Source organism: Procambarus clarkii, chromosome 3 (assembly GCF_040958095.1).
Source record: "Procambarus clarkii isolate CNS0578487 chromosome 3, FALCON_Pclarkii_2.0, whole genome shotgun sequence".
NCBI classification, from domain to species: domain Eukaryota; kingdom Metazoa; phylum Arthropoda; class Malacostraca; order Decapoda; family Cambaridae; genus Procambarus; species Procambarus clarkii.
In genome coordinates, this window is record NC_091152.1 from 54,893,408 (window position 1) to 54,901,656 (window position 8,249).

Sequence of the window (8,249 nt, forward strand, 5' to 3'; positions counted from 1 at the left end):
CAACATTGCTTGCAGATTCCACTGCTGCAGCATTAGAAAGCTGAAGTAGCCCCAATTTGGTTGAAGTCTTGTAACTGAGTAAAGACTCCTTTGCATTCCTAACAACATGGAATGTAGTAATGAGCATTGCATTCTTTGACTTAATCTCTGCAGTGAAAGTTCCAATCACTGGCAAGGCTACCTTCGAAGCATAGGCAGTGGCTTTGCCATCATAGTTTTCAAGCTTTGGGAACTTTTTTTTTAAATTTTTCATAGTGGCACTCAGCAATGGTGTCAATGTTTGATCCAGTGTCAATGAGAACTTTGAGACAAATACCAGCAATGTATACACATGTCTCTGGGTTGTTTGGAAGATCATTCCATTCTGTGATTGCTTGTACTCCATAAGTATAATCACATTCACTGTCATCTGAGACTGGTTGTAATGAAATGTTGTCTTGTACATTATTAACATTCTGGATATGAGGTGCAATATTGTGTTTACCACCTCGACACCTATGACCTGATCCTCGTACAGTGCTTTTATTCATAGACTGTGGTTTCTTGAGTGCAGAACGACACATAGCACCAAAATGACCTAGTTTTCCACACTAATAGCACTTCTTACCTTGAGCAGGACAAACATTATTTTGGTGTGGGTAGTCTCCTCCACAATTGTAACATTTATTGTTGACACCCTCTGATGTGAATCGTTGTGACTGCTTGAGTCTTGTTCCATGACTCAAGTTGTGATGTGGTTCTCGGCTCAATTTACTGTTAGTTTGCCATGATATCTTCTTTGATCACGGTGTCCTCCCTGAACCTTACGTACCTCATCACTGTTAGTAACAGTGGCAGAACCTTTATTGGCACTGCACTCCATGACACGAGCATCACGTGCAGCATCTTCCATTCGACGAGCAATATCCAGTATCTTGGTAAGAGAACTTTCATCATCAACAAGTTCTAGAGCTCTTCGACGGAGACGTGTAGATGTGCATGTTTCAATTATTTGCTGTTTGATTTCTTTGTTAACATCAGCAAACTCACAATGGGCTGCTAAACCCTGCAGACGTGTGTGGTATTGATCCACAGTTTCATCAGAGAGTTGTTTTGCTCTCCTGAAATGCATAATTTTCATTGCAGTATTTTGCCTTGGTTTGAAATGTTCAGTTAATTTGGCTTTGGCAATGTCATAATCTTTGGCACCACCAGTGTCTTTCAGTGTGTCAAAAATGTCACAAACTCTATCACCTGCATAATGAAGTAGAAAGGCACGCTTTCTTTCAGCAGTTTTGATGTCAGAAACTATCAACAAATTTTCAATCCTTTTAAGCCATTTGACCCACCTCTGTGACAGGTTTGTCTGGTCACAGTCAGGATCAAATGCAGGAAACTGAGGTATATTTGCCATTTTTTACTGAATAAATGTAAACTTATCACTTAAATGTTCCTCAAAATATTAAACACTTACTGCACTGTATATGTTAGTTAAGAATTCACTGTAATTACTTTAATTTTGCAAAGCACACAAGCATTTTAATGCAAAAGTTCACAGCAGTACACAACACAGCAGCAACTGACTTCTTACCTAGCCTTTGTGTACATGTGTTGTTCCTACTCACAGCAGCACAGCAGTTGTCAGCAGTTGGCACAGCAGTAGTTAGCTGTTGGTACAGCAGTTGTCAGCAGTTGGTACAGCAGTTGGCACAGCAGTCAGTTCACAGCGTGAAGAATTTAAGCACAGAGCGCATTTCGTATACAAAACATCGGGTTTTGTATACAGCATCAAAGCGTCGTTTCGTACACCGCGTCGGCAGATTCCTCAGTACACAGTTTCTTCAGTCAGCACATAGCTTGGGGTAGCACATAGCATTGGTTAGCACATGGCCCACTGCCTTTTGACGAAAGGCGGTGGAGTTTCTGACGGGGGAAGGAAGAGACAATTGCGCATCGCGTCCCGCAGGCGTGGTGCGGCCAGCCTGGGTGGCATAAAAGGCGCGGGAAGTCAGGTCCCGCTCTCACTCCCTCTCCCGACCAGGTCCAAGATTCACGAAGCGGCTCCACGCTCAGCACCACGCCTCATCGACACGTGGGCCAGTACCCTTACCACTTCTACGTTTTGTTTACTGTATACACGGGATTTCTCAAGCAATCGGGCTCCCTCTCCGCTACTATGGTCCCACAACTGATATTCTCCGAACCTTTGGGGCCTTCCACATCCCAGGCCGGTACCGCAGGGGCCCCCTGCCCTACCCAGCAAACCCTAAGGTAAGAGAGTTTCCTGTACAAGTTAGTCAGGACTACCCCCAGTGCTGGCGTGTGTTTGCGCCGTCCCTCACGGCCCGTTCGTGCCGCTTAGCTAGTTCCCTAGGGCCTTCCGCCTGCTTGCCTCCCTGGGGTTGTGGCGTTCCTCCAGGTCGGGACGGGTGCGCTGGTTATCTGCGGCGACTTCATGTGGCCTGGTTTCGGTGGTCCTGTGCCCTGGGGCCCGGCCCTATTGCGTGCTCGGTGGACCATTCGTCCCAGGTGTGCCCTCCCCGGTTTGCTGTGCCCCTAGGCTTGCCCTAGGGGCCATGTTTCGCCCGCGCCTGGCCGTGCATGCGCGGCCAGGCTCCTTCTGTGGTCTGGCATCGCCCTCTGTGGCGACGCCACGCGGCGGTTCCCGGGGTTCTGAGCCCTGGGGCCCAAGCCCGGTAGGCGGCGCCCACGTGGCTTGGAGCTCGGTGAAGCACTCGCCCCAAGGATGCCCTTCGTTTCCTTCCCCGTCCCAGGCGTTTTCCCCGGAACCTGGTTTGTTGCGCCCTCTTGGCTGGCCCTAGGGGCCAGGGTTCGTGATGCGCTTGGACGTGCGTGACCGGCCAGGCTCCCTGCGAGCGTCCTGGCGTCACCCTGATGGCGACGCCTCCTGGCCGGGTTTTTAGTTGTCTTTGTCCCTAGGGCCCGACCCTAGGGGCCCATGCCAAGGACGGCATCACCCACGTGGCATGGAGCTCCAGGAGCGCTTGCCTTGGGCTGTGTTCGCTTCCTTCCTGTCCTTCTCCCTTCTCGCCCTCGGGCAGGAGACGCCCTTGTGGCGGCAGTGCCCCGGTGGGTAGGCCCAACACTTTCTTGTTATTGGCTGACTTGCGTCAGCCGGTGTCGTCCGGCATGTTCTTCTGTTGTTTGTCTGGACGGTGATGCCCTGCTTGTTCGTCCCAGTTGTTTGTCCGTCCGGTGTTGCTCGTTTTGTCCGTATCTAGGCGTTTTGCCTGGCTGGGGTAGATCAGCCTGTTCGTTCCTAGACGTTAGTCTGGCTGGTGTAGCACAGCCTGTTTGTCCCTGTAGTTTGTCTGGCTGGTGTAACCCAGCCTGTTCGTCCTAGACGTTTGTCTGGCTGGTGTAGCCCAGCCTGTTCGACCTAGACGTTCGTCTGGCTGGTGTAGCCCAGCCTGTTCGTCCTAGACGTTTGTCTGGCTGGTGTAGCCCAGCCTGTTTGTCCTAGAAGTTTGTCTGGCTGGTGTAGCCCAGCCTGTTTGTCCTAGAAGTTTGTCTGGCTGGTGTTGCCCAGCGTGTTCGTCCCTAGACGTTTGTCTGGCTGGTGTAGCCCAGCTTGTTCGTACTAGACGTCTGTCTGGCTGGTGTAGCCCAGCCTGTTCGTCCCTAGACGTTTGGCCGCTTGGTGTAGCCCAGCTTGTTCGTCCCAGTTGTTGTCTGGCTGGTGTAGCCCAGCTCGTTCGTCCCAGACGTTTGTCTGGCTGGTGTAGCCCAGCTCGTTCGCCCCAGACGTTTGTCTGGCTGGTGTAGCCCAGCTCGTTCGCCCAGACGTTTGTCTGGCTGGTGTAGCCCAGCTCGATTCGCCCCAGACGTTTGTCTGGCTGGTGTAGCCCAGCTCGTTTCGCCCCAGACGTTTGTCTGGCTGGTGTAGCCCAGCTCGTTCGTCCCAGACGTTTGTCTGGCTGGTGTAGCCCAGCTCGTTCGCCCCAGACGTTTGTCTGGCTGGTGTAGCCCAGCTCGTTCGCCCAGACGTTTGTCTGGCTGGTGTAGCCCAGCTCGTTCGCCCCAGACGTTTGTCTGGCGGGTGTAGCCCAGTTCGTTCGTCCCAGACGTTTGTCTGGCTGGTTTAGCCTGCTTGTTCGTCCCAGTCGTTCGTCTGGCTGTTGAAGCCAGTCTGTTCGTCCCAGTTGTTTGCCTGACTGGTGTAACCCAGCTTGTTCTTCCCAGTCGTTTGTCTGGCTGTTGAAGCCCAGCGTGTTCGTCCCAGTTGTTTGTCCGGTCGGTGTAGCTCAGCTTGTTTGTCCCAGTCGTTTGCCTGGCTGGTGTAGCCCAGCTTGTTCGTCTCAGCTGTTTGTCTGGCTGGCGCAGCCCTGCTTGCTCGTCACAGACGTTTTGTCTGGCCGGTGGAGCCCGGCTTGTTCGTACACGGATGTTCAGTCTGGCCGGTGTAGCCCGATCTGTTCGTACCCAGTCGTCTGGGATGGCCGGTGTATCCCGGCTTGTTCGTACCCAGTCGTTTGGGCTGGCCGGTGTATCCCGGTTTGTTCGTCCCCAGGTGTTTGCTGGCCCCGGTGTCCCACGTTATGTTCGCCCCAGCCGTTTGGCCTGGTCGGGGTAGACCGGCCCGTTTGTACCTTGACGTCTCGTCCACTCGGTAGCCGCCTGTTGTTCCTGCACGTACACGTTCCCTCCTGTTTCCCTGTCCTGTCCTCCAGCGCAGGCGCATGCCGTCGGGCGGTCTGTCCGCTTGGGTGGGCTATGTTATGTTATTATCTTTTATTTAAGTTTCTAAATTAATTATTGCATTGTTCAGCTTAGTTATGCCTTGTATTTACTTACTATTCCTCTAGCAGCGTTAATGCAGTGTCCATTGCTGTGGGATACTCAACTAATTTTGTTTCACTTTTGAGAATATTATTGCTAGGCTAGCCATTCTCCCTTGATTAATACTGTTTTAATAACCATTCCATCCCTTGAACATTACAGTTTTACGCTATCCAAACCATACCATGCACATTACTGTTTATCCTACCATCTTATCCCTTGATTAATCCTGCTTTAAGCTACCAAATCTTCCCATGATTACCACTGTTTCTTTTATTTGTTCAGCTTATATGCAAGTACATTATATTACGGTCTTATTCTCTTATTAGAATATATTATTCCCCTCCCGTTCTCACTGTTCTGTTCTACTCCAGGGTAGGCGCATGCCGTAGAGCGGTCTGTCGGTTTGGGTGAGCTGCGCCATGTGATCATTTATTTAAGTTCCCTAAATTATTTTATTACTTTGTTCAGCTTTCAGTTATGCCTTGTATTTACTTACTATTCCTGTTGCAGCGTTAAGGCAGTGTCCATTACCGTGGGATATGCAAATAATTTTGTTTTCACTTTTGAGACTATTATTGGTTTACTCTAGACCATCTATTCCATGAATAAGTACTGTTTAATTAACCAATCTATCCCATGAACTTTACAATTTTAATCTATCCAAACTATACCATGCCTATATTACTGTTCAACCTAACCATCCTATACCTTGTATAGTCCTGCTTTAATCTACCCAAATTATCCATGATTATCACTGTTTACTCTTTTATTTGTTCAGCTTAAATACAAGTATATTATATCTTTTATTTGTTCAGCTTAAATACAAGTATATTATAATACGGTCTTAAGCTATTTACTTGTTCAGTTTCAGTTTGTCTTGTATTTACTCCGCTATTTATTCTGTTTCTAGCACTGCTTACGCCTTATGCCTTTCTTACTGTTTTGGCCTCGCTATGTTATTTATATTATTTAAGTTTCTAAGATTAATTTGTTACATAGTCCAGCTCCAGTTATGCCCGGTATTTACTTAATAACACTGTTGCAGTGTTAAAGCAGTGTACATTTCTAGTGGGATACTCAATTAATTTTGTTTTTACTTTTGAGATTATTATTGTTTGAATTCTTCTATACTATACCACGATTAATACTGTCTTAATATAAACAAACTATACAATGAGTAATACGGTCTTATTATAACCAAACTATACCATGAATATTACTGTTCAATCTATACATGAATATTACTCTCTTAATCTATTTTAACTGCTCAGAGTTTATTACATTGGTTTTATTACGATAGCATTGGCTATGTCCGGTATTCTCAATCACTATGGACACTTAACTTTACCTTGCTTTTGTCTACTTGTGTATGTGACGGTTGCCGGTGCGGCAGCTGGGCCTCCCTGCCTGTTTTCCCCCGTTAGACCTGTCGATGCTTACTTTTTCTTTTTCCGCAGTAGCGAGAAGCCGGATCACGCAGCAACTGCAACACGGAAGAGGGCTCGGGCGACGTCGCGTGAGGACAACAGCGCAGTGGGGTGAGGACGCAGCCGACCTTCGCTTCGCCTCCCCCCCCTCGGGGGCCTCCTCGGGCGGCTCTGATATGCACGGCGACCACACTTCCCAGAGGCCACTGCCGGCAAAGCGGCGGCTGGCACAGCGTCGCAGCCTCCACCTTTTTCGGCCGACGATTGGACGACGCTGCAGGCTCGGGGGCCCTCTCATGTCACAAGCCTTCAGGGCATGGGAACCACCGAGGCAGACCCTGCCGCGGCTGCTACAGCCGCCCCTGCCCCCCACCTTCACCGACCGTCGCCCACGGGCCAAGGCCAGGGGGCATAAGTCGAGGCGATGTGCGAGCTCCTCCAGTTTGTCCTCCTTCCTTCCTAGTTTTGTAGCGTAGTTGCTCTGCCTCCCTGAGGTTTCCCTCGCGGCCAGCGGGCACTCGCCCTTCGGGGGGGGGTCCGGCCTGCTGGCCTGCGGGGTGGGGGTGCAGCGCCCGTCCCCAAGTGTTCCGCTGTCCGCAGCTACTACTTTGACTTTACAGACATTCTACTAGTAAGCCCTACCTTGTCAGGTAATTCCTTCCTTGGCGGCTCGGCCTCTGGCCTGGGGTTATTTTCTTCTCCAAATACATATCAGGCTTCCCCAGTCACTATGTTTTCTGCCGCCTGATTATTCTCCAGCTAGGGTTTCCCTTATGTTATGTTGTTCACTTTGGTGTCCTGTTATACTTAGTATTAGATTTGTTACATTCGCCTCACTGCTAATTCTAGACATTAGGACATTAGGTTTCTGCAGAGTTTGTTACTAGGCTATAAGATTACGTTTTACTACGGGTGTACAATTTAAGATGTTTCGTGTACTTTGCGTTAGCCACGGCTATGTTATACATTTGTTAAGTCCTATTTAAAAGCCTGTTTTACTTCTGCAGAATTATTTATCATGTCAATAAAATTACGCCCCCAAGGCTTGGTGTCTTCCTTCCCCTGATCAGAAAATGGCCCACTGCCTTTTGACGAAAGGCGGTGGAGTTTCTGACGGGGGAAGGAAGAGACAATTGCGCATCGCGTCCCGCAGGCGTGGTGCGGCCAGCCTGGGTGGCATAAAAGGCGCGGGAAGTCAGGTCCCGCTCTCACTCCCTCTCCCGACCAGGTCCAAGATTCACGAAGCGCCCACCCTCCTCCCCCTTTCTGCTGGCTGCCAGTTCTCACGGTTCTGACTACGTCAGTCGTTGGTCCTTACGTTTTCCTCCCGTTTCACTGGGGATGGGTGGGGGGGGTGCAGCGCCCGTCCCCAAGTGTTCCGCTGTCCGCAGCTACTACTTTGACTTTACAGACATTCTACTAGTAAGCCCTACCTTGTCAGGTAATTCCTTCCTTGGCGGCTCGGCCTCTGGCCTGGGGTTATTTTCTTCTCCAAATACATATCAGGCTTCCCCAGTCACTATGTTTTCTGCCGCCTGATTATTCTCCAGCTAGGGTTTCCCTTATGTTATGTTGTTCACTTTGGTGTCCTGTTATACTTAGTATTAGATTTGTTACATTCGCCTCACTGCTAATTCTAGACATTAGGACATTAGGTTTCTGCAGAGTTTGTTACTAGGCTATAAGATTACGTTTTACTACGGGTGTACAATTTAAGATGTTTCGTGTACTTTGCGTTAGCCACGGCTATGTTATACATTTGTTAAGTCCTATTTAAAAGCCTGTTTTACTTCTGCAGAATTATTTATCATGTCAATAAAATTACGCCCCCAAGGCTTGGTGTCTTCCTTCCCCTGATCAGAAAATAGCATTGGTTAGCACACAGCATCATTTAGCACACAGCATCGGTTAGCACACAGCATCGGTTAGCATACAGCATCGGGTATGGCGCTCACAGCTTCTCTTCCTCCTCCAGGCAGCATGCTTCTCCCTTGTGTTTGAAACTGAACAAATATCTGCGTTCACAGTTCATCCTCGTCG

General features: G+C 49.3%; 1 long non-coding RNA gene across 1 annotated transcript; it reads left to right on the forward strand.

Annotated features, from left to right (window-relative positions):
- The first annotated feature begins 2,175 nt into the window (after positions 1 to 2,175).
- LOC138367925 (uncharacterized) lies at positions 2,176 to 8,043 on the forward strand. The gene is made up of 2 exons (XR_011229484.1): positions 2,176 to 2,250; positions 6,240 to 8,043. It is a non-coding gene; the product is annotated as an uncharacterized lncRNA (long non-coding RNA).
- The last annotated feature ends 206 nt before the right edge of the window (positions 8,044 to 8,249 follow it).